We start from the raw sequence: 27,681 nt of genomic DNA, 5'->3' as shown, positions 1-27,681 counted from the left end.
AAATGAATTCAATAAAATTTCAGCAAATTTTGGTTGCTAACTTGATGCCATCTGTGAAAAAGCTGAAGTTAAAGAGAGGATGGCTTCTACAAATGGATAATGATCCTAAACACACCTCGAAATCCACGGGGGATTACATCAAGGCCTTCACAATCATGGCCTTCACAATCTCCTGACCTCAACATAATTGAAAATCTATAAATAGACAGTGTAAATGATGGAAATAAAATCTAACTTTTGATGACATATTATAAGAATGTCTAATCTCTAATTTGATGCCTTTTGGAGACTTTTCCATCTTTCATTGGCTTCTTTTTGCACATTAATCATTTTTTTTTACCTGGAGTGCCCAAACTTTTGATCCCCACTGTAGATTTGTTCTGGGCCTTCCCTCAGAGTTTCTCCACACATCTCCCACCTTTTACCCCACTTGTGCTCAGCAGAAACTAGACTTAGATTGGGGCAACTCCTCCCCCCCACTAAACTATATAGCTAGCAGTTAGGGGTTCCTATTGGCAGGCATGGTCACATGGGCCTGCACTGCTCCACTCTTAAAGGTATACCACAGATAATATAAATAACAGATAACATATAATACAATAGTTATGAAAATATATTAGGCATCTGATAAAGTGCTCGAACATAGTAGAAAGAATAACCAGTCCTTGAGTGGGTCCAACACCTGTGCTGCAGGTCTGCCCGAGAAAGTCCGAAGCCAAAGGACAGCCTTTGGTGCTGGGACACCACAGTATAACAAATATCCTTCAGGTAATTTTATTTGTTATACTCTCGGACAACCCCTTTATTTAAATGGCACTCAAGAAATATCCCATGTAAAGAGGCAATGGATGGGGCTGAACCGTATCTCCTCATTAGAAAACCATACAGACTTCCTCATTCGGCAGAATCCTGTCACATTATCTGGGCTTTACAAGAGCATCATGTTCTTTTTTGTGGGCCTCGAAGGCTCTCCTGTTGTTTTATCTGTCTCGTACTATTTCATATCTACTGAAGCAGTGTAATTTGTTCAACTGTGCCCATTCAGCAGCCCGCCACTCATGGCATTCACTATTCATCCCGTTTTTATTTCATCCGGAACTGGCATAAAATGGCCATTAGTTACGTATGTATGAAAGGTTCATTATAGGAAGTCCGTCCATACTGACTTCCTCCATGGTGACATGTCTGTATTTATAGGAATGCACGTGAAGAGAGGACGGCTTGATTCATACAGCTGGCGGGCCAATTCTACTATCTGAACCCCCCTGGGGCTTTGTGTACATCAGACTGACATCCTTCTGAAAAAGCAAAGCTTAGCCATGGTGAGAACTCTTCGTATTCATAGCTGTTTGCTCTGTTTTCTTCCTATGTCAGCCACTTGGACCTGGAAGAAGCTACCATACAAAACCATTTAAATAACTAATTCAGTTACATAGTCCCCTATGCGTCATGATAAAGTCTCCCCTTAAAGGGGGTACTCCAGTGGAAAACTATTTTTAAATCAACTGGTGCCAGAAAGTTAAACAGATTTGTACATTACTTCTATATAAAAAATAAAAAAAATGAATCCTTCCAGTACTTATCAGCTGCTGTATACTCCACAGGATGTTGTGTAGTTCTTTCCAGTCTGACCACAGTGCTCTCTGCTGACACCTCTGTCCATGTCAGAGCAGGAACAAATCTGGTGTCAGAAAGTTAAACAGATTTGTAAATTACTTATATTTAAATATCTTAATCCTTCCAGTACTTATCAGCTGCTGTATACTCCATAGGAAGTTGTATTTCTTTCTGGAGTTCTTTTCAGTCTGACCACAGTGCTCTCTGCTGATACCTCTGTCCATATCAGGAACTGTCCAGAGCAGGATAGGTTTGCCATAGGGATTTTCTTGTACTCTGGACAGTTCCTGACATGGACAGAGGTGTCAGCAGAGAGCACTGTGGCCAGACTGGAAAGAACTACAGATAAGTACTGGAAGGATTAAGATTTTTATATAGAAGTAATTTACAAATCTGTTTAATGTTTTGGCACCAGTTGTTAAGTTATGCGCTCCAGCCACACATGCTGGCCGTGAGCGCATGGTCCTGTTACCTGCTGCAGCCGGCAGGGCTGGGACTCGCATCGCGGGACACGTCCGCATGCGAGCCCAAGTCCGTCACTCAGCTGGTGCTTCTCCTGCCCCAGCCTCTGCCTCTCTGCTCTGGCGTGCGTGTCCCCGTCCCCTAGGGCGCACGCGCGCCAGAGCTTTAAGATTTAAAGGGCCAGTGCACTCATAAGTGTAATTCACCTGTGTCTCGTTGATAAATTCCTCCACCCTCCTCACTTCCCTGCCGGATCTTTGTTGCCTTGTGCCTGAGAGAAAGTATTCCTGAGAGTTGCCTTACCATGTATCTGATCCTTTGCTCTGTGACTTGACCTTGCTCCTCTGCAGCATGCCTACTGAACTCCTGCTTCGCTTTGACTACGCTACTGTGCCGCCTGCCTTGACCTTCTGCTATCCTGACTATGAGCTGCCTTATCCCTCCTGTGCCTCGCATCTCCTCAGCTGCCTGTGTGGTCGAGCTGTGCCAGGGGTAGCGACCTAGGTGCCGCCTGCCGCAGCAAGTCCATCCCGCTTTGCGGCGGGCTCTGGTGAAAACCAGCGGCACCTTAGACTCCGCTCCCTGGTACGCTCCAAGTCATCTGCCACACAGGTCCAGCGGATCCACTGGAGTTCCTGTCTTCTGAAACCTGAGTGTTAGACCAGTTGATTTAAAAACATTTGTTTTCCACCTATTTACCTAGTAAATAGAGCTATAATGCAGTTCAAAATAATCCACACAATCCATGATCACATGTGTATAGAGCTCGATGGGAAAATGATAAGGGTTATGCTGGGTGGAGTAGTCCTTAATACTGTATATGTTACAGTGCAGGGTGGTGTTAATAACCTAATGTTCTCTTGTGACCCACAATTTTTTGTCAATGAAGCCGTCCCAGTAAGTGCAGGAATGAGACCTCTGGGCACAGCTTGTAAACTTTACTTAAATATCTAGTTCAATCCCAATATAACACAGTATATCTTAGAATGTTACAGCTTTTCAGCCAGAAAAATGGGTATTTGGTCCCTGTCCCTTGCAAACATTAGGTGCTTCTTAGCAAGTGTACATGTAATGTTTAATGGAGAAGTATAATGTTCTGTGGTTCTAAAGTTCCCAGTCCAAAGTTCCTGAAAGTAGTGTTAAGGATCTTCACAGTTTTGTTCACTGTTGTGCAAGGTGCAAAATATAGACTCCACTTTTTTTTTCCCTCTGTGGTGGCTTCTGTGACATGACACTGCAAAAGGAATATCCATGGTCTTCTTCTTTACATTCAGCACCAACTAAGGACTAGGGAGTTGGCTAGGAGTAGCATGTGACCAAAGCACCGTTCAACTGTGTACAGCATATGCAAGAAAAGAAAGCCCCTGTGCCTGACAGCATAGGAGAGGAGGGGGCCCATGACAAGAGCCGAAATGGGAAGCTGTAGTAGGTAGAGGGCAAAAAGGGGTTAACACAGGGGGTGGTGACTGCAGGAAGGGCAGTTGGAGAAGGAGGAGAATTGCCTGACCGCCCTATGTTGTGGCATTGTTGTGTTTTATTGTTTGTGTCTTTACTTACTGCTAGTCCAATGGAAGGGACCCAGCACAGGATGATCACCAGTGTAGTGCACGTACTCCACCCACTTGCCAAGCGTGGGGTTAGATACAGAGCGTCACTTCAAAGGAAACAGCGCCAATAACCAGGTCCGGTTAAAGTGCAGGCTTTTTATGGTATTAGAGCAAAAAACAATGCGACGTTTCGGCTAACAAGCCTTTCTCAAGCATAGTACAACTGCGCAGCCGCAGTGCTATTGTTTACAAACGGAGCATAGCACGTAAGTGACACACAGTTTATGGACATCTGACAAATCTTATGAAAGATCTGCAAGTCAGAGAAGCAATGTGGAGTCCTCTGCATGCCGCACTCACGAAGGTTTTTATGTTTCACATTGTATTTATTACATATTAGATTGTATTATACTGCTTGACGGTTCTTAAAGCACATGGTTCATGGCTCAACCTATGAAATTCTGAGGGTGGTCTGAACTGATAATAGTATTGAGAAAGGCTTGTTGGCCGAAACGTCGCATTGTTTTTTGCTCTGATGCAATAAAAAGCCTGCACTATAACCGGACCTGGTGATTGGCGCTGTATCCTTGAAGTGGCGCTCTTTACTTACTGTTAGTCACAGTGGCAGGAGCTAGAGGGGGATTTGGAGGTACTGAAGAGAAGGGGTCCAAGCAGTAGAGACTGTAGGGTGCAGCTGGGGATGGTACACAGCCGGTTGGGGGTAAATCCCTGCGAGTAAGGCCCCAAAGGGAAGGTAGGCTCTGAATGGATGCCTGTGGGTCAGTTGAGGGATGACCAAGGGCAAAGTAGGAGACCTGAAGAAGCACTTTGTAAGGTATAACTGGTTTTTGATAAGATGTTTTTTATATGGTATTTTTGTTGTTATTATTGTTATTTAATCAAAGTTGGTCCGATGTGGCCCTTACACTACAAGGAGAGCTAGTGGTTCTTTCAGGGGTAATGGAGTTGGAGTAACTGGTTAGGTACCACAGCGGAGCTATGCCATCCCCTAGTCATGTTAAACCATCTTATTTTTTTGGGCTTTGCAGCCATGGCAGTGTGCGCTGGTGCATCGATTTCATCTTGTTTGGAGGTGCTGATCAGTTTAGTTTTTTTACAGCTCTGTAGGATCTCTTAGGCTAGGTTTCCATACAGGGTTTTTTTTCCTGACATTTATTTTATTTTTTTAAACTACCACTGCAGGTTTTGAGCCAAAGTCAGAAGTGGATTCAGCAGGAATGGTATAAGGGGTACTCCAGTGGAAAACATTTTTTTTAAATCAACTGGTGCCGGAAAGTTATACAGATTTGTAAATTACTTCTATGTAAAAACCTTAATCCTTCCAGTACTTAGCAGCTGCTGTATGCTCCACAGGAAGTTGTGTAGTTCTTTTCTGTCTGACCACAGCGCTCTGTCTGGAACTGTCCAGAGCAGAAGAGGTTTGCTATGGGGATTTGCTCCTTCTCTGGACAGTTCCTGAGATGGACAGAGGTGTCAGCAGAGAGCAAAGTGGTCAGACAGAAAAGAAATTCAAAAAGAAAAGAACTTCCTGCGGAGCATACAGCAGCTGATAAGTACTGGAAGGATTAAGATTTATTAATAGAAGTAATTTACAAATCTGTTTAACTTTCTGCAGCCAGTTGATTTAAAAAAAAAAAAAAAATTTCCACTGGAGTAAACCCTTTAAAGCCCAAATCCACAAAACCCTACAGAATGCCCACTTTGGGCCATAGTTGCTTCAGTCAGTTTTGGAATTTAAAAAAACACCAGGGTTAGGACTTGTGCGTTATAGAATCAGCTAAGTAGAATTTGTAAGAACCTGACCAAGGATGATGTATTTCCCAGAATATTTTAGATATATTCTCCACCATCATACTAGAAGTACAGTTGTGTCTCACGCTGCCATCGCTGTATGAAAACAGTTGTTTGTTAGGACTGAATAGATGTTTTTGTATGTATGAAGGGTATGAATATTCATCTGGGGTCTGACATATTTTCTCTTGTCTCCATGTCTGACATGTCTTCTGAAGATGTCTGAAAGCCCCCGTGGAAGTTCTCAGCAGCCAACAGTAAATTTGGAGTCTGTCTTTCTCGCTCCATCTTTAACAAGTGGGGCAAAGGGAGAAGTTGGATTAAAGAATAATATTGAAAGCCAAACTGGGCACTTCCTGTCTTTTAGATCTTCTAACATGTAAATTGAGCAGCACAAAGGGGATTAACGGTCAGAATTGTGTGAGTGAACTGCAGGACTTTATCTAGAGCCAGGGGTCCCATGTGCCCGGAATATCAATGCCGCGTTCTTCAGTGGGAGCCGCTCTGATCTGCATACTAACACTGTACCACTATTCTTCTCGAGGTTGCACCAACTAAAAACCTGGGAACTGTCTCATTTATCTCGGATTGTCCTATAAATTGTTTGTACAGATGCTGGATCGCTTGGGAATATGGTCTCTATTCGCTTTCAGAAGGCTTATATTTCTTCGTCAATCAGTTATAGCTCCACATTAAGGAAGAATTCCTTAAAGGGGCTGTCTACAATTTAGGAAAAACGGTCAGAGTAAGGGTCTATTCAGACGGCAGAATTTCCGCTTGCAGAATTTTGCCTCAAATTAAAGCCCATAGACTTCTATGGGATTCCGCACTCCCATTCACACTTCAGAAGTGTGAATGGGAGTGCAGAATCCCATAGAAGTCTATTGGCTTTAATTTGAGGCAGAATTCCGCAAGCAGAAATTCTGCCGTGTGAATAGACCCTTAGGCTAGGTTTTCAGACAGATTTTTTGGAATATTGCCCTTGCAGTTTTCAAGCCAAAGTCAGTAGTGTAGTGTATTCAAAAGCAATGGGAAATATAAAGGACTTATACTTCTTCTTTCTGCTGGATCCACTTCTGACTTTGGCTTAAAAACTGCAGTGGCAGTTTTCCAAAAAATGCCAAAAAAAAAAGCCTTTGTGGACACCTAGTCTAAAGCCAGCCATATACTGTATATGAGCATTTTAGCAATGATTTTGTCACTAGATGGTAATTGATTGCTTATACACACAGTTTAGTGTAACACTCACGTTTCTGAAGACAGTAACCCCAGTGGATGTGAATCCACTGGACCTGTGTGGCAGATGACTCAGACCGTACCAGGGAGCAGAGTCTAAGGTGCCGCTGGTTTTCACCAGAGCCTGCCGCAAAGCGGGATGGACTTGCTGCCGCAGGCGGCACTCAGGTCGCTGCCCCCAACACGGCTCGACCACACAGGCTGCTGAAGGGATGCGAGTCACAGGAGGGATAAGGCAACTCGTAGTCTGGATAGCAGAAGGTCAGGGCAGGTGGCACAGTAGCGTAGTCAAAGCGAAGCAGGAGTTCAGTAGGCAGGCGGCAGAGGAGAAAGGTCAAGACACAGGAGCAAGAGATCTGACACACGGCAAGGCGATACAGAGGAACGCTTTCTCAAAGGCATAAGGCAACAAAGATCCGGCAGGGAACTGAGGAGGGTGGAGGAATTTATAAATGAGCCACAGGTGGATTACATTAATGAGCGTACTGGCCCTTAAAATCTTAAAGCTCAGGAACGCGCGCGCCCTAGGGGACGGGGACACGCGCGCCAGAGTAGAGAGGCAGATGCAGGAGAAACACGGACTGGGGCTTGCATGCGGGCACATCCTGCAATGTGAGTCCCAGCCCCGTCGGCAGCAGAAGGTAAGGGGACTATGCGCTCACGACCAGCATGTGTGGCCGGAGCGCATAACGTAACATTTAGCAATGCATTTTACCCTATGCTGTGCGGTCACAGATATGTGGTGTGAACGGGTGGAATGTGGATGGAATGCACAGTTTATGACGCCAGGGCAACGTTAACTTCCACGTTCCGAGGTTGAAATAGCTCTCCTGGGCCAAGCACAGTGACAGTAATGGCCACGATGCCAGGTTATGGAAAGTTATCTTAACTGAGGCAGGAATGTTGTTAAATCCTTCACAGTACAGATTTGTGCAGTGGAAGGTGGCTGTTGCCTTCCTGGAACTTCTAGTTGCTGAAACTGCAGACTTGTGATCATTGAGAGCACACGCTGAATTAGAGACTTTATTGTGACTGACTGACTAAAGATTATTTTTCCTCGGTAGCATTGTGCTTACCACCAGGCTTGAACTTCGCCTGAGCCAATGGGTTTTCCCTGAGATTGGCGTGGCTGCAAGTTTTAGTTATCTTCTCCTTAGGCCTCCTCAGACTTCTCCACACTGTTCCTCAGTTCTCCAACTCCTAACTCGACTTTCCTCTATTCTGAACAGTGCCTCTACCCTTACACTATATAAGGCTAAGGTGTAGGGGCTCCCATTGGGGCGGCAGGGTCATCTGGTTCACTCTGCTATACTTCCTTAAGGAGATAGCAGCATAGTTGATTATAATATAGCAGAAAAATACATTACATTACAACAGAACAAGAACATCTTAGAGTAGTCTGACCAGAACAGTGACACCAGGGGCGCCTGAGGCAACATTTAGCCAAAAGGACAACATCCTGTACTGGGACACCACATTTCTGTGTGTTTTATTTTTCTGCTATATTATTGAGTCATTGTTTGTATAATTCATGTACCTTAACATTATTGTGTAGATAATCCCTACTTTACATTATATCAGAGGGTCATTTCTTCAGCGTTGCCACATGAAAAGATAGAAGGAAATTACTTACAAAAATGTGAGCGGTGGACCCACTTATGGGAGATACTGTATATAATGTGAGGGGTGGAGTCACTTATGGGAGATACTGTATATATAATGTGAGGGGTGGACTCACTTAACGGAGATACTGTATATAATGTGAGGGGTGGACCCACTTATGGGAGATACTGTATATATAATGTGAGGGGTGGACTCACTTATGGGATATACTGTATATATAATGTGAGGGGTGGAGTCACTTATGGGATATACTGTATATATAATGTGAGGGGTGGACTCACTTATGGGAGATACTGTATATATAATGTGAGGGGTGGACTCACTTATGGGAGATACTGTATATATAATGTGAGGGGTGGAGTCACTTATGGGAGATACTGTATATATAATGTGAGGGGTGGACTCACTTATGGGAGATACTGTATATATAATGTGAGGGGTGGAGTCACTTATGGGAGATGCTGTATATATAATGTGAGGGGTGGAGTCACTTATGGGAGATACTGTATATATAATGTGAGGGGTGGACTCACTTATGGGAGATACTGTATATATAATGTGAGGGGTGGAATCACTTATGGGATATACTGTATATATAATGTGAGGAGTGGACTCACTTATGGGAGATACTGTATATAATGTGAGGGGTGGACTCACTTATGGGAGATACTGTATATAATGTGAGGGGTGGACTCACTTATGGGAGATACTGTATATAATGTGAGGGGTGGAGTCACTTATGGGATATACTGTATATAATGTGAGGGGTGGACTCACTTATGGGAGATACTGTATATAATGTGAGGGGTGGACTCACCTATGGGAGATACTGTATATAATGTGAGGGGTGGACTCACTTATGGGAGATACTGTATATAATGTGAGGGGTGGACTCACCTATGGGAGATACTGTATATAATGTGAGGGGTGGACTCACTTATGGGAGATACTGTATATAGAATGTGAGGGGAGGACTCACTTATGGGAGATACTGTATATATAATGTGAGGGGTGGAGTCACTTATGGGAGATACTGTATATATAATGTGAGGGGTGGACTCACTTATGGGAGATACTGTATATATAATGTGATGGGTGGACTCACTTATAGGAGATACTGTATATATAATGTGAGGGGTGGACTCACTTATGGGAGATACTGTATATAATGTGAGGGGTGGACTCACTTATGGGAGATACTGTATATATAATGTGAGGGGTGGACTCACTTATGGGATATACTGTATATAATGTGAGGGATGGACTCACTTATGGGAGATACTGTATATATAATGTGAGGGGTGGAGTCACTTATGGGAGATACTGTATATATAATGTGAGGGGTGGACTCACTTATAGGAGATACTGTATATATAATGTGAGGGGTGGACTCACTTATGAGATATACTGTATATATAATGTTAGGGGTGGACTCACTTATGGGAGATACTGTATATATAATGTGAGGGGTGGACTCACTTATAGGAGATACTGTATATAATGTGAGGGGTGGAGTCACTTATGGGAGATACTGTATATATAATGTGAGGGGTGGACTCACTTATGGGATATACTGTATATATAATGTGAGGGGTGGACTCACTTATGGGATATACTGTATATAATGTGAGGGGTGGACTCACTTATGGGAGATACTGTATATATAATGTGAGAAGTGGACTCACTTATGGGATATACTGTATATAATGTGAGGGGTGGACTCACTTATGGGATATACTGTGTATATAATGTGAGGGGTGGACTCACTTATGGGATATACTGTGTATATAATGTGAGGGGTGGACTCACTTATGGGATATACTGTGTATATAATGTGAGGGGTGGACTCACTTAATGGAGATACTGTATCTAATGTGAGGGGTGGACTCACTTATGGGAGATACTGTATAAAATGTGAGGGGTGGAGTCACTTATGGGAGATACTGTATAAAATGTGAGGGGTGGAGTCACTTATGGGATATACTGTATATATAATGTGAGGGGTGGAATCACTTATGGGAGATACTGTATATATAATGTGAGGGGTGGACTCACTTATGGGATATACTGTATTTAATGTGAGGGGTGGACTCACTTATGGGAGATACTGTATATAATGTGAGGGGTGGACTCACTTATGGGAGATACTGTATATAATGTGAGGGGTGGACTCACTTATGGGATATACTGTGTATATAATGTGAGGGGTGGAGTCACTTATGGGAGATATTGTATATAATGTGAGGGGTGGAGTCACTTATGGGATATACTGTATATAATGTGAGGGGTGGACTCACTTATGGGATATACTGTGTATATAATGTGAGGGGTGGACTCACTTATGGGAGATACTGTATCTAATGTGAGGGGTGGACTCACTTATGGGATATACTGTATATATAATGTGAGGGGTGGACTCACTTATGGGAGATACTGTATATAATGTGAGGGGTGGAGTCACTTATGGGAGATACTGTATATATAATGTGAGGGGTGGAATCACTTATGGGAGATACTGTATATATAATGTGAGGGGTGGACTCACTTATGGGATATACTGTGTATATAATGTGAGGGGTGGACTCACTTATGGGATATACTGTGTATATAATGTGAGGGGTGGACTCACTTATGGGAGATACTGTATCTAATGTGAGGGGTGGACTCACTTATGGGAGATACTGTATATAATGGAGGGGCAAGCTGTGCATAACTAGCTTGCCCCCTGACTGGTGAGCAGTTAAGGGGTTAAGAAATATACAGGCAAGGTTTTTAGCCCCCTCCCCCGTCTGTAAAAACTTGTTTGTAACTATAGTGGTATGTCCCATGGGTGGGGGGGAAGGAGTGCACCAATCAGGGGTTTAATAGTTTCCCGGGCTTTCAGGGGCCCTCCCCTGGGTATTTATAGCTGTGGTGCCTCCCTTCCCCCCTCAATCTGCCCAGGACTCGGAGTTTTGTCCTCCCTCCCTCCCTTTTTGTATCTCTGTTTATTGTAAGTCACAGCTTGGCGGTAAGAAGACGGTGAAAGCGGGGTCAACCCGGGGTAGACCTCCACACAGGACAGTGTGGCAGCACCTCTCGGGTTGGCAAGAAGCCAATCGGTGTCTTTGTTACAGTTAAATTGTTATTTATATAAGTAATTTTATAAATAAAGCTGTGGCCGATCCCCACCCATAAAAAAGTTGAATTGTTGTTGTGTCAGTTATTATTTAATTAATTATTGTAATAAGGGGGAGGGGTAGTTATAGCCTGCTAGGAGCTAATTGGGTCTCAACAGTCTGTGAGGGGTGGACTCACTTATGGGAGATACTGTATATAATGTGAGGGGAGGACTCACTTATGGGAGATACTGTATATATAATGTGACGGGTGGAGTCACTTATGGGATATACTGTATATATAATGTGAGGGGTGGAGTCACTTATGGGAGATACTGTATATAATGTGAGGGGTGGACTCACTTATGGGAGATACTGTATATAATGTGAGGGGTGGACTCACTTATGGGAGATACTGTATATATAATGTGAGGGGTGGAGTCACTTATGGGATATACTGTATATAATGTGAGGGGGTGGAATCACTTATGGGATATACTGTATATATAATGTGAGGGGTGGAGTCACTTATGGGAGATACTGTATATATAATGTGAGGGGTGGAGTCACTTATGGGATATACTGTATATAATGTGAGGGGGTGGAATCACTTATGGGATATACTGTATATATAATGTGAGGGGTGGAGTCACTTATGGGAGATACTGTATATATAATGTGAGGGGTGGACTCACTTATGGGAGATACTGTATATATAATGTGAGGGGTGGACTCACTTATGGGTGATACTGTATATAATGTGAGGGGTGGATTCACTTATGGGAGATACTGTATATATAATGTGAGGGGTGGACTCACTTATGGGAGATACTGTATATATAATGTGAGGGGTGCACTCACTTATGGGAGATACTGTATATAATGTGAGGGGTGGACTCACTTATGGGATATACTGTATATATAATGTGAGGGGTGGACACACTTATGGGATATACTGTATATAATGTGAGGGGTGGACTCACTTATGGGAGATACTGTATATAATGTGAGGGGTGGACTCACTTATGGGAGATACTGTATGTAATGTGAGGGGTGGACTCACTTATGGGAGATACTGTATATATAATGTGAGGGGTGGAGTCACTTATGGGATATACTGTATATATAATGTGAGGGGTGGACTCACTTATCGGAGATACTGTATATATAATGTGAGGGGTGGACTCACTTATAGGAGATACTATATATATAATGTGAGTGTTACGCCGAGCGCTCGGGTCCCCGCTCCTCCCCGGAGCGCTCACAGCGTTCTCCTGTTCGCAGCGCCCCGGTCAGACCCGCTGACCGGGAGCGCTGCAATAATGTCCCTAGCCGGGATGCGATTCGCGATGCGGGACGCGCTCGCTCGCGGTGCGCATCCCGACCCGCTTACCAGGCTCGTTCCCCGTCTGTGCTGTCCCGGCGCGCGCGGCCCCGCTCCCTAGGGCGCGCGCGCGCTGGCTCTCTGCGATTTAAAGGGACAGTGCGCCACTGATTGGCGCATGGTTTTTAATTAGTGTGTTCACCTGTGCACTTCCCTATATTACCTCACTTCTCCTTCGCTTCCTTGCCGGATCTTGTTGCCATTGTGCCAGTGAAAGCGTTCCTTGTGTATCCCAAGCCAGTGTTCCAGACCTCTTGCCATTGCCCCTGACTACGATCCTTGCTGCCTGCCCTGACCTTCTGCTACGTCCGACCTTGCTCTTGCCTAATCCCTTGTACCGCGCCTATCTCAGCAGTCAGAGAGGTTGACCCGTTGCCGGTGGATACGACCTGGTTGCTACCGCCGCTGCAAGACCATCCCGCTTTGCGGCGGGCTCTGGTGAAAACCAGTAGCAACTTAGAACCGGTCTGCCGGCACGGTCCACGCCAATCCCTCTCTGACACAGAGGATCCACCTCCAGCCTGCCGAATCCTGACAGTAGATCCGGCCATGGATCCCGCTGAGGTCCCGCTGCCAGTTGTCGCTGACCTTACCACGGTGGTCGCCCAGCAGTCACAACAGATAGCGCAACAAGGCCATCAGCTGTCTCAACTGACTGTTATGCTACAGCAGCTTCTACCACAGCTTCAGCAACCATCTCCTCCACCAGCTCCTGCACCTCCTCCACAGCGAGTGGCCGCATCCAGCCTCCGTTTATCGTTGCCGGACATGTTTGATGAGGACTCTAGTCTTTGCCGTGGTTTTCTCTCGCAATGTTCCCTGCATTTGGAGATGATGTTGGACCAATTTCCAACCGAACGGTCAAAGGTGGCTTTCGTGGTTAGTCTCCTGTCTGGGAAGGCCCTGTCATGGGCCACACCGCTCTGGGACCACAATGATCCTGTCACTGCCTCCGTACACTCTTTCTTCGCGGAGATTCGAAGTGTCTTCGAGGAACCAGCCCGAGCCTCTTCTGCCGAGACTGCCCTGCTGAACCTGGTCCAGGGTAATTCTTCAGTAGGCGAGTAGGCCATCCAATTTCGTACTCCCGCCTCCAAATTATCTTGGAATAACGAGGCCCTCTGTGCGACCTTCAAAAAAGGCCTATCCAGTAACATCAAAGATGTGCTGGCCGCACGAGAAATCCCTGCCAACCTGCATGAACTTATTCATTTGGCCACCCGCATTGACATGCGTTTTTCCGAAAGACGCCAGGAGCTCCGCCAGGATATGGACTTTGTTCGCACTAGGCGGTTTCTCTCCCCGGCTCCTCTCTTCTCTGGTCCGCTGCAACCTGTTCCTGTGCCTTCAACCGTGGAGGCTATGCAAGTAGACCGGTCTCGTCTGACACCACAAGAGAGGACACGCCGCCGCAATGAAAACCTATGCCTGTACTGTGCCAGTACCGAACACTTCTAGAAGGATTGTCCTATCCGTCCTCCACATCAGGAAAGACGCACTCCGATTCCACACAATGGTGAGACAGCTCTAGGTGTGAACTCTGCTTCTCCACGTCTTACTGTGCCTGTGCGGATTTCTTCTTCTAACTCCTCCTTCTCAGCTGTGGCCTTCTTGGATTCTGGATCTGCAGGAAATTTTAGTTTGGCCTCTTTCGTTAACAGGTTCAACATCCCAGTGACCAGTCTCGCCAGACCTCTCTACATCGCCTCAGTTAATGGTGAAAGATTGGACTGTACTGTGCGTTACCGCACAGAACCCCTGTTAATGTGCATTGGATCCCATCACGAAAAGATTGAATTTCTGGTACTTTCTAACTGCACTTCTGAAATTCTTCTCGGACTGCCTTGGCTTCAACGCCATTCCCCTACCCTTGACTGGACCACCGGGGAAATCAAGAACTGGGGTATTTTTTGCTACAAAAAATGCCTTATGTCTCCTCCCAGTCCTGCCAGTCAAAAGCCTATGGCTCCTCCGATACCAGGTCTCCCCAAGGCCTATCTGGACTATGCCGATGTTTTTTGCAAAAAACAAGCAGAGACTTTGCCTCCTCACAGGCCTTATGACTGTCCTATTGATCTCCTTCCTGGTACTACTCCACCCCGGGGCAGAATCTATCCCCTGTCAGCTCCTGAAACACAAGCCATGACGGAGTACATTCAAGAAAATTTAAAAAGGGGATTTATCCGCAAGTCTTCCTCCCCTGCCGGAGCAGGGTTCTTCTTTGTCTCCAAAAAAGACGGTTCCTTACGACCATGCATTGATTACCGCGGTCTTAATAAAATCACTATAAAAAAACGCTATCCCCTGCTTCTTATCTCGGAACTCTTTGACCGCCTACGTGGCGCCAACATCTTTACCAAATTGGATTTAAGAGGTGCTTATAATCTCATCCGCATCAGGGAAGGGGACGAGTGGAAGACCGCATTTAACACCAGAGACGGACACTTTGAATATCTGGTTATGCCCTTTGGGCTTTGCAACGTCCCTGCTGTCTTCCAGGACTTTGTAAATGAAATTTTTCGTGATTTATTATATACCTGTGTTGTGGTCTACTTGGACGACATTTTGATTTTCTCTTCTAACCTCGAAGAACACCGCCGTCATGTCCGTCTGGTTCTTCAGAGACTCCGGGACAATCAGTTATATGCCAAGATGGAGAAATGTCTCTTTGAATGCCAATATCTTCCCTTCCTAGGATATTTAGTCTCTGGCCAGGGACTTCAAATGGACCTGGACAAACTGTCGGCAGTGTTGGATTGGCCACACCCCATCCGGACTCCGAGCTATCCAACGTTTTTTGGGGTTTGCCAATTACTACAGACAATTTATTCCACATTTTTCCACCATTGTGGCCCCAATTGTGGCCCTAACCAAGAAAAACGCCAACCCTAACTCCTGGCCTCCTCAAGCGGACGAGGTGTTCAACCGTCTCAAAACTGCCTTTTCTTCTGCTCCCATACTCTCCAGACCTGATCCATCTAAACCCTTCTCACTGGAAGTAGACGCCTCCTTGGTGGGAGCCGGAGCTGTACTCCTACAAAAAAACTCTTCTGGTCATAACGTTACTTGTGGTTTCTTTTCTAGGACCTTCTCTCCGGCGGAGAAAAATTACTCCATTGGTGATCGAGAACTACTGGCCATAAAACTAGCCCTCGAGGAATGGAGGCACCTGCTGGAGGGGTCCAAATACCCAATTATTATATACACTGATCACAAGAATCTCTCTTATCTTCAGTCTGCCCAACGGCTGAACCCACGCCAGGCTAGGTGGTCGTTGTTTTTTGCCCGTTTTAACTTTGAGATTCATTTTCGCCCTGCTCACAAGAACATCAGGGCTGACGCCCTCTCTCGTTCCCCGGATGCCTCTGAAATGGGAGCCTCCCTGCAACACATTATTCCTCCTGAGTATCTGATCTCCGCTTCCCCAGCTTCCATCAGACAAACTTCTCCTGTAAAGACCTTCGTCCCTCTACGCCAGCGCCTCAGGATCCTCAGGTGGGGACACTCCTCACACGTCGCCGGCCATGCTGGAGTCAAAAAGTCCATCCAGCTCATCTCTCGTTTTTATTGGTGGCCTACCCTGGAAGCAGATGTTGCTGATTTTGTTCGGGCTTGTCCAGTCTGTGCCCGGGACAAAACTCCTCGTCAGAAGCCTGCCGGCCTCCTTCATCCTCTGCCTGTTCCTGAGCTACCATGGTCTCAGATTGCTATGGACTTTATAACAGACCTGCCTTTATCCCATGGCAACACAGTCATTTGGGTGGTCGTTGATCGTTTCTCCAAGATGGCACATTTTATTCCACTTCCAGGTCTTCCTTCTGTGCCACAGTTGGCGAAACAATTTTTTATGCACATTTTTCGCCTTCACGGGCTTCCCACGCATATCGTCTCGATAGAGGCATTCAATTTGTGTTGAAATTCTGGAGGGCCCTCTGTAATCAGCTTAAAATCAAATTAAACTTCTCGTCTTCCTATCATTCCCAATCCAATGGGCAAGTGGAGAGAGTTAACCAGGTTCTTGGTGACTATTTGCGACATTTTGTTTCTTCCCGCCAGGATGATTGGGCCGATCTTCTACCATGGGCTGAATTCTCGTACAATTTCAAAGTCTCTGAGTCCTCCGCTAAATCCCCGTTCTTTGTGGTGTACGGCCGTCACCCTCTTCCCCCCTCCCCACTCCCACGCCTTCTGGTTTGCCCGCTGTTGATGAGGTTACTCGGGACTTCTCCACCATCTGGAAAGAGACTCAAAAATCCCTCATACAGGCCTCATCCCGGATGAAGAAGCATGCCGACAAAAAAAGAAGAACTCCTCCTGTCTTTGCTCCTGGAGACAAAGTGTGGCTCTCCGCCAAGTATATCCGCTTCCGTGTCCCCAGTTATAAACTGGGACCACGTTATCTTGGACCCTTTAAAATCAAGTGCCAAATCAATCCTGTCTCCTACAAACTCCTTCTTCCCCCTTCTCTCCGTATTCCCAATGCTTTTCATGTCTCTCTCCTTAAACCGCTTATCCTTAACCGCTTTTCTCCCAAGGTTGTTGCTCCTACTCCTGTCTCCGGGTCCCCAGATGTCTTCTCGGTTAAAGAAATTCTCGCATCTAAGACGGTCAGAGGTAAAAAAAAAAAATTCTTGTAGATTGGGAGAATTGCGGTCCTGAGGAGAGGTCATGGGAACCCGAGGATAACATTCTCGACAAGGACCTTATTCACAAATTTTCAGGTTCAAAAAAGAGGGGAAGACCCAAGGGGGGGGGGGGGGTACTGTTACGCCGAGCGCTTCGGGTCCCCGCTCCTCCCCGGAGCGCTCGCAGCGTTCTCCTGTTCGCAGCGCCCCGGTCAGACCCGCTGACCGGGAGCGCTGCAATAATGTCCCTAGCCGGGATGCGATTCGCGATGCGGGACGCGCTCGCTCGCGGTGCGCATCCCGACCCGCTTACCAGACTCGTTCCCAGTCTGTGCTGTCCCGGCGCGCGCGGCCCCGCTCCCTAGGGCGCTCGCGCGCCGGCTCTCTGCAATTTAAAGGGACAGTGCGCCACTGATTGGCGCATGGTTTTTAATTAGTGTGTTCACCTGTGCACTTCCCTATATTACCTCACTTCCTCTTCACTTACTTGCCGGATCTTGTTGCCATTGTGCCAGTGAAAGCGTTCCTTGTGTATCCCAAGCCAGTGTTCCAGACCTCTTGCCATTGCCCCTGACTACGATCCTTGCTGCCTGCCCTGACCTTCTGCTACGTCCGACCTTGCTCTTTCCTAATCCCTTGTACCGCGCCTATCTCAGCAGTCAGAGAGGTTGAGCCGTTGCCGGTGGATACGACCTGGTTGCTACCGCCGCTGCAAGACCATCCCGCTTTGCGGCGGGCTCTGGTGAAAACCAGTAGCAACTTAGAACCGGTCCGCCGGCACGGTCCACGCCAATCCCTCTCTGACACAGAGGATCCACCTCCAGCCTGCCGAATCCTGACAGTGAGGGGTGGACTCACTTATGGGAGATACTGTATATAATGTGAGTAATGGACTCACTTATGGGAGATACTGTATATATAATGTGAGGGGTGGACTCACTTATGTGAGATACTGTATATAATGTGAGGGGTGGACTCACTTATGGGAGATACTGTATATATAATGTGAGGGGTGGACTCACTTATGGGAGGTACTGTATATATAATGTGAGGGGTGGACTCACTTATGGGAGATACTGTATATAATGTGAGGGGTGGACTCAATTATGGGAGATACTGTATATAATGTGAGGGATGGACTCACTTATGGGAGATACTGTATATATAATGTCAGGGGTGGAATCACTTATGGGAGATACTGTATACTGTATATATAATGTGGGGGTTGGACTCACTTATGGGAGATACTGTATATAATGTGAGGGGTGGACTCACTTATGGGAGATACTGTATATAATGTGAGGGGTGGACTCACTTATGGGAGATGCTGTATATAATGTGAGGGGTGGACCCACTTATGGGATATACTGTATATATAATGTGAGGGGTGGACTCACTTATGGTAGATACTGTATATATAATTGGAGGAGTGGACTCACTTATGGGATATACTGTATATATAATGTGAGGGGTGGACTCACTTATGGGAGATATTGAATATATAATGTGAGGGGTGGCGTCACTTATGGGAGATGCTGTATATATAATGTGAGGGTGGAGTCACTTATGGGAGATACTGTATATATAATGTGAGGGGTGGACTCACTTATGGTGGATACTGTATATATAATTGGAGGAGTGGACTCACTTATGGGAGATACTGTATATATAATGTGAGGGGTGGACTCACTTATTGGAGATACTGTACATAATGTGAGGGGTGGACTCACTTATGGGAGATACTGTATATAATGTGAGGGGTGGAGTCACTTATGGGAGATACTGTATATATAATGTGAGGGGTGGACTCACTTATGGTGAATACTGTATATATAATGTGAGGGGTGGACTCACTTATGGGATATACTGTATATAATGTGAGGGGTGGAGTCACTTATGGGAGATACTGTATATATAATGTGAGGGGTGGACTCACTTATGGTGAATACTGTATATATAATGTGAGGGGTGGACTTACTTATGGGATATACTGTATATATAATGTGAGGAGTGGACTTACTTATGGGAGACATTGAATATATAATGTGAGGGGTGGACTCACTTATGGGAGATACTGTATATATAATGTGAAGGGTGGACTCACTTATGGGAGATATTGAATATATAATGTGAGGGGTGGAGTCACTTATGAGAGATACTGTACTGTATATAATGTGATACAATGTCATAATCTTATATTATCATACTCTTTACTGTGACATCACTGTGTATTATCCCTGTACTGTGACATGATTGTGTATTATCTCTGTACTGTGACATCATTGTGTATTATCCCTGTACTTTGACATCACTGTGTATTATCTCTTTAATATAACATCACTGTGTATTATCCCTGTACTGTGACCTCACTGTGTATTATCCCTGTACTGTGACCTCACTGTGTATTATCCCTCTACTGTGACATCACTGTGTGTATTATCCCTGTGCTGTGACATCACTGTGTGTATTATCCCTGTACTGTGACATCACTGTGTGTATTATCCCTGTACTGTGACATCACTGTGTTTATTATCCCTGTATTGTGACATCACTGTGTATTATCCCTATAATGTGACACCACTGTGTGTATTTTTCCTGTACTGTGACATCACTGTGTGTATTATCTCTGTACTGTGACATCACTATGTGTATTATCTCTGTACTGTGACATCACTATGTGTATTATCCCTGTACTGTGACATCACTGTGTATTATCCCTGTACTGTGACATCACTGTGTGTACTATCCCTGTACTGTGACATCACTGTATATTATCCCAGTACTGTGACATCACTGTGTGTATTATCCCTGTACTGTGACATCACTGTGTATATTATCCCTGTACTGTGACATCACTGTGAATATTATCTCTGTACTGTGACATCATTGTGTGTATTATCCCTGTACTGTGACATCACTGTGTGTATTATTCCTGTACTATGACATCACTGTGTGTATTTTTCCTGTACTGTAACATCACTGTGTGTGTTTTTCCTGTACTGTGACATCACTATGTGTATTATCCCTGTACTGTGACATCACTTTGTGTTTTATCCCTGTACTATGACATCACTGTGTGTATTATCCTTGCACTGTGACATCACTGTGTGTATTATCCCTGTACTGTGACATCACTGTGTATATTATCTCTGTACTGTGACATCACTGTGTGTATTTTTCCTGTACTGTGACATCACTGTGTGTATTATCCCTGTACTGTGACATCACTGTGTATATTATCTCTGTACTGTGACATCACTGTGTGTATCATCCCTGTACTGTGACATCACTGTGTATTATTCCTGTACTATTATATCACTGTGTGTATTATCCCTGTACTGTGACATCACTGTGTGTATTATCTCTGTTCTGTGACATCACTGTGTGTATTATCCCTGTACTGTGACATCAATTTGTGTTTTATCCCTGTACTATGACATCACTGTGTGTATTATCCTTGTACTGTGACATCACTGTGTGTATTATCTCTGTACTGTGACATCACTGTGTGTATTATCCCTGTACTGTGACATCACTGTGTGTATTATCCCAATAATGTGACATCACTGTGTGTATTATCCCTGTACTGTGACATCACTGTGTGTATTATCCCTGTACTGTGACATCACTGTGTGTATTATCTCTGTACTGTGACATCACTATGTGTATTATCCCTGTACTGTGACATCACTATGTGTATTATCCCTGTACAGTACTGTGACATCACTGTGTATTATCCCTGTACTGTGACATCACTGTGTGTGCTATCCCTGTACTGTGACATCACTGTATATTATCCCAGTACTGTGAAATCACTGTGTGTATTATCCCTGTACTGTGACATCACTGTGTATATTATCCCTGTACTGTGACATCACTGTGTATATTATCTCTGTACTGTGACATCACTGTGTATATTATCTCTTTACTGTGACATCATTGTGTGTATTATCCCTGTACTGTGACATCACTGTGTATGCTATCTCTGTACTGTGACATCATTGTGTGTATTATCTCTGTACTGTGACATCACTGTGTGTATTATCCCTGTACTGTGACATCACTGTGTGTATTATCCCTGTACTGTGACATCACTGTGTGTATTATCCCTGTACTGTGACATCACTGTGTATATTATCTCTGTAGTGTGACATCACTGTGTGTATTTTTCCTGTACTGTGAAATCACTGTGTGTATTATCCTTGTACTGTGACATCACTGTGTATATTATCTCTGTACTGTGACATCACTGTGTGTATTATCCCTGCACTGTGATATCATTGTGTATTATTCCTGTACTATGACATCACTGTGTGTATTTTTCCTGTACTGTGACATCACTGCGTGTATTATCCCTGTACTGTGACATCACTGTGTATATTATCTCTGTACTGTGACATCACTGTGTGTATTATCCCTGTACTGTGACATCACTGTGTATTATTCCTGTACTATGACATCACTGTGTGTATTTTTCCTGTACTGTGACATCACTGTGTATATTATCTCTGTACTGTGACATCACTGTGTGTATTATTCCTGTACTGTGACATCACTGTGTGTATTATACCTGTACTGTGACATCACTGTGTGTATTGTTCCTGTACTGTGACATCACTGCGTGTATTTTTCCTGTACTGTGACATCACTCTAGGTTTTGGACATGTTTTGGTCCTAGCACACATTCACACACACGTCTTCTATCTGGCAGCTTTTCCCAATCTTTCGCCGTGATTCCTTTCAAGTATCATTTGTGTATGGTCACTATAGCAACAGTGTTCAATAGGCGGCATTAATCAAACACTATCATCTCATAGCATGAAAAGAGACAATGATGTCAGGCAGCAAAAGCCTGCAATAAACACCACATTCTTTACCCACATACCCATTCTGCAGCACCAAGATCAATGGGGGAAACATCGCTTGTGCCTTTAGCTTTGATAACACGGGAAAGTAAAAATGCTTGAGTGGCACATAAAGGGTACAAGGCCGAGGGGACGGGACATGGATCGGTGAATGAGGGTTTCCCACAGAAAAATATCAGATAAATAAAACACTAAGAGGATGGGAGCCGGGTGGAGGAGGGGAACGTTTGGCTGTTTTCGAAATCTCATCAGAAGATCCAAGTCCATGAGTCTTCCTATGTGATGGAATTTTTTGATTGAATTATTTGTTAACCCCTTAAAGGGGTACTCCGCCCCTAGACATGTTATCCCCTATCCAAAGGATAAGGGATAACATGTCTGATCATAAAATTTCTATGCAGAATTTTGCTGAAGAATTCCGCCAGAGTTTACTGCATATCCATTCAGACAGTGGAATTCCCACAGCCGGTGGCCCTATACAGCCATCTTGAACCATCAGACCCCTGCGATCACATTGTGGGGGGGGAGGGTGGTATGATGAGTCTTACAAAGCCACCGAATACTTCTGATGTGGTGATCAGTACATCTGAGGGGTTAATGGCAGGCAGAAGCTTGATTGCTGATGTTAGCTATTATCGGTGTGTCTCCTGCTGCTGATAGCTGCCAGGACCCACGGTTTATGAAGCGAGCTCTGCTCCTGCGCTCGCTTCATAGTCCTGATGAGACTCAGGATGTACATGTATATCCTGGTGCGCCAAGTACCGGAGAGCCAGAGTGTACAGGTACGTCCTGCATCCTTTAGGGGTTAAGTATATCTGATTCCGGGGTAGATGGATTATTTTTAACCCTTATAGGGGTGCCCCTAGACATGTTATCCCCTATCCAAAGAATAGGGGATAAGATGTCTGATCTCGGGGGTCCCTCCCCCTGCTCCCCCTGCTGCACCCGGCATTCGTTTAGAGCGTCAGGTGCAGGGCTGGGGGCTTGTGACATCACGGCTGCACCCCGCTCATGAAGTCACGACCACGCCCTCTCAATGCAAGTCTATGGGAGGGGGCGTGACGACTGTCACGCCCCCTCCCATAGACTTGCATTGAGGGGGCAGGGCCGTGACGTCATGAGCAGGCCATGACCGTGGTGTCACGAGCCTCCGCCCCGCATCGCTAGTCATCCGGCACAGAGTTCACTCCATGCACTGGATGTCTTGGGTGCCACAGCCGAGATCAAAGGGGTCCACAGCGGCGGGACCCCCACGATAAGACATCTTATCCCCTATCCTTTGGATAGGGGATAAGATGTCTAGGGACGGAGTAAGGGGTTTGTGGTAGAGGGTGTGATGCAAAGGGCAGATGGAATTTCCCTAGGTGCAGATGGCCTTAACCCCTTGAATTCCTGATGCCAGGGCGTGGTTTATCCTCGATACCACCCAAAGGTATACCACTGGATCCTGGGCTAGGCATGGGGGCAATAATGACGGATAATGGTAACATTACTGAGGTTAGACAGTTGGTAAAGTCTATACATTTCACCCAGGGCCCATGGAGGTGACCAGTGACTCAGAGACCTTAAGGGCTTGCTGGGACTTGTAGTAGATGGGGTCAATTTAATGTAGGCCACGTTGACTTGACAAATGATGACTGTGACTGACTTGACTGATGACTGACAATACTGAGACTGTGGTTACTTGTAGCTTCTTGTGGCTGCAGACTGGACTTGAGGCTCCGATGACTCTGGACTCTCTCGGACTCGACTTGACCTCAGCAAAGACTTGTAAGGAAAGAGAGAGAAGCTCCACCCAGGGCTTATATGGGGGAGACTAGCAGGGAGCCCATAGGTCACCCCTGGGATCACCTGGTCACTGGTGCCTCCTGGGTAACAATCACATGACAAATCACATGGTGAACAGTCTTAAAGTGACAACGCTTTCTGAACACATTACATGGTATAATACATTAGAAACATATTTACATGGGGGGGGGGGGGGGGGAAGATGCAAGAGGGCCCAGGGGACACGGTAGGGAGGCTGCCTGACAGGGCAGCAGGAGTACGGTGTAACACCTCCCGTACTGGGCCACCACAGTTTTTTTTTCCTGCTCTCCTCCTAGAAGTCCTAACTCTACACGGCCATATGAGGGCTTCATCATTCCACCCCCAGTGTGATCGCAGGGGTCTGATGACTCAAGCACATATTGAAAATGATTGGTATGGCAATTGTAGGTAGCAAATAAACAACATAGAGCACTCAAGCATATCCTAAGAGGTTTATAAACAGGTCATGGGGGTATCCCTAAGCTTTGGTCCTATGTTTTGGACAATGAAAGATCACATGCACATTTTACTGCCCTGTAGCTCATCATCAATGGGAAATATACAATATGTTACGTTACAAAACACAATGCTTCCAGTCCAGCCCCGCTACAATATTATTGTATTTCAATATAAATGGATACTCTGTAGATATTTATTATACAGTACATTGTGCTTGTTACATCTAGAGATGAGCGAACTTACAGTAAATTCGATTCGTCACGAACTTCTCGGCTCGGCAGTTGATGACTTTTCATGCATAAATTAGTTCAGCATTCAGGTGCTCCGGTGGCTGGAAAAGGTGGATACATTCCTAGGAAAGAGTCTCCTAGGACTGTATCCACCTTTTCCAGCCCAACGGAGCACCGAAAGCTGAACTAATTTATGCAGGAAAAAGCCATCAACTGCCGAGCCGAGAAGTTCGTGACGAATCGAATTTACTGTAAGTTCGCTCATCTCTAGTTACATCCTGCCACTGGGGTGGCCCAGTACAGGAGTTGTACCCCTGTACCCTTGCTTTCCTGTCAGGCAGCCTCCCTACAGTGTCCCCTGGGCCCCCCTGCATCTGTTCCCCTTGCATATTCATCTGTATATATGTTATCCAGTGTATTATACCTGTAATTTGTTATAGCTTTAAGAACAAGTGACATGTGATTAACCATTTGTGAGGTACCACTGACCATGTGACCTAAGGGTGACCTATGGGACCCCACCAGAGTCTCCCCCATATAAGCCCTGGGAGGAGTCTCTTCAGTCTCTTGGCTCTTAGAGTCTTTGCTGAGTTGCAGTAAGGTCAAGCCTAGGTGTGTGTCTGGAGTCCAGAGGAGGCCTAAAGTCAGTCCAGCAGCCACAGATTCTCAAGTCCATTGCCCCACAGGTCCAGTCAAAGCCTGGTAAGCTACAGAAGGGGTAAAGTCAGTCATAGTCTGTCATAGTCAAGTCAGTCAAGTCATCTTGTCTCAAGTCAGTGTGGTGGACCACCGGTGTATGGCGGGACCATGGGTGTAGCGGTGTAGGTGGTGGAATCAGATGGTATTATCCCCGGGGACAAGATGTTGTTAACCTCTAGTGTTCGTGACGCCAGAATGGTTTTTGGTACCGGAACCACACAAACAGTATCTCCTCCATTCCAATGGCTAGTAGTGAAAGGAGAGTCCACAACCAGTTATGGTTTAATGGAGGCTTTACTGAGTTCAAGACAGATGGAATTATCTTCACTGATAATAGGCCAGATTCCCAGAGAGGTGGCCAGGAACTCAGAAGACCTCGCAGCTTGCTGGGACCAATAATAGTTGTAATAGACTTGACTTGAGATTGGACTTGACTATAAGCTGGACTTGACTACTTGTAGTGACAATAGACATAGACTTTAGACTTACTGGAATGACTGTAGCTTTGCGGCCTTCCAGGTAGCTGGTCACTAGCACTGAGATCTCTGGTGGTTGCTGGTCTCAGTAAAGACTAATCTCAAAGAGAGTGAATGGTAATGGCCGCCCCTTTATATAGTGGGGGGCTGGACTAAGGGCCATTGGTCAAGCTGCAGGACATAGGTTAAGCTGGTACTCTCTGGGAGAACATGTGACAACAAATCATGTGACTGCATAACATAACATGTGACAGACTTACGGGTCCTTGAGATCTCTCACAGGTCCTCTGCTCTATCTATACATTAGGATCCTGTCTATACATTAAAGCAGTATACACAACATTCTGGAAAAATCAGGGGGAGACCATGCAGGGGAGCCCCCAGGTCACTATCTCAACCTGACAGGACCTAAGGGTAGTACAGGACCATGTCCTGGGACATTACATCAGCGTGGTCTGCGTTCAAATCGCCTAAGTCCACTATAAGTCCCAGCAATCCCTAAGGTCTCTGAAGTCACTGGTCACCTCCTTGGGCCTAGCCAAGCTGTATAGACTGCTACATCTGTCTGACTCAATAAAGCTACCGTTGTTCCGCAACTTGGCGTCGGAGTCATTATTGCCCCCGTGCCTAGCCCAGGATCCAGTGTTATTCCTTCGGGTGGTATAGAGGATAAACCACGCCCTGGCATCACGAACACAAGGGATTAATGCCATCTGCTCCTAGGGTAATACCATCTGCCCTGCATCACATCCTCTACCACGCCACCATACGCCGTGTTCTGTTCACACAGATTTCGTAGATACGGTTTATGTTGATAGATCTTGGCTGGGATTATTGTGCCCTGCAGCCCGTGATCACATTACTTTGTATACGTGACATGTACTGTAAGAGGATATCATTGGTGCTCGATCACCTACGTTCATGAGAACATACAGTCAAATCAGGTAGAAAGACATTGCATTACTGAAGTCTGTACAATCTGGGTGACGTCATCTACAGTAACAGTAATGGGGACTTTGTATAATGTGCGGTATCTTATTTACCTCTTGTTTTTGGGACTTTCTGGTTCAGTGTTATTTTCTTAGAGTCATTACATCAAGATGTCATCTGTTTTCTTCTTCTCTGCGGGAGCTCAACCTTCTTCTTTTCTTCGTGCCAAGTACGTTCATTTTTGTTTTAACAGCTGAAGAACAGGTGACCGGCCGGCCATGGGTGGGGAACCTTAGGATTCCTGAAGAGGAAATGCAATATCTTAAGGATTCTTATGCCACAATTTGCACAGAAATATCTGCAAAAACATGGCATAACTCACATGCAAGGGTTAATGGGGGAGATTTATCAAAACCTGTGCAGAGGAAGAGTGCTGCAGTTGCCCTAAGCAACCAATCAGATCGCTTCTTTCATTTTTCACAGGCCTCTTTAAAAATGAAAGTAGTGAGCTTATTGGTTGCTATGGGCAACTGGGCAACTTTTCCTCTGGACAGGTTTTGATAAATCTTCCCCAATTTGTAGTACATTAAAAGGGTACTCTGCCCCTAGACATCTTATCCCCTATCGAAAGGATAGGGGATAAGATGTCAGATCACGGGGGTCCCGCCGGGATCTCGGCTGCAGGACCCACCTGTTGCGGCTTCCGGCAGTGCTGGAGGCTCTCATCCTAACGCCTCCCGACCACGGTGACGTGAGATCGTGACGTTATGACTCGGCCCCCGCGTCAAGCCCCGCCCCCTCAATGCAAG

The 27,681-nt window shown here is 45.5% G+C and overlaps 2 long non-coding RNA genes across 2 annotated transcripts in view; one reads left to right on the top strand and one right to left on the bottom strand.

Annotated features, from left to right (window-relative positions):
• LOC130295578 (uncharacterized) overlaps positions 1 to 5,874 on the top strand; it is a 22,102-nt gene extending 16,228 nt beyond the window's left edge. Inside the window, exons 2-3 of the long non-coding RNA XR_008848919.1 lie at positions 1,198 to 1,322; positions 5,657 to 5,874. This is a non-coding gene — a long non-coding RNA (uncharacterized LOC130295578). The remainder of the gene's footprint in view (positions 1 to 1,197; positions 1,323 to 5,656) is intronic.
• On the bottom strand, positions 1,267 to 27,681 carry LOC130295584 (uncharacterized). The gene is made up of 3 exons (XR_008848921.1): positions 27,564 to 27,681; positions 26,986 to 27,173; positions 1,267 to 1,394 (listed from the first exon to the last, which is right to left on the bottom strand). It is a non-coding gene; the product is annotated as an uncharacterized LOC130295584 (long non-coding RNA).

The sequence above is a fragment of the Hyla sarda genome, chromosome 1, assembly GCF_029499605.1.
Source record: "Hyla sarda isolate aHylSar1 chromosome 1, aHylSar1.hap1, whole genome shotgun sequence".
Lineage (NCBI taxonomy): Eukaryota > Metazoa > Chordata > Amphibia > Anura > Hylidae > Hyla > Hyla sarda.
Note: the sequence above shows the minus strand (reverse complement) of the source record. Positions and strands in the feature narration are given on the sequence as shown.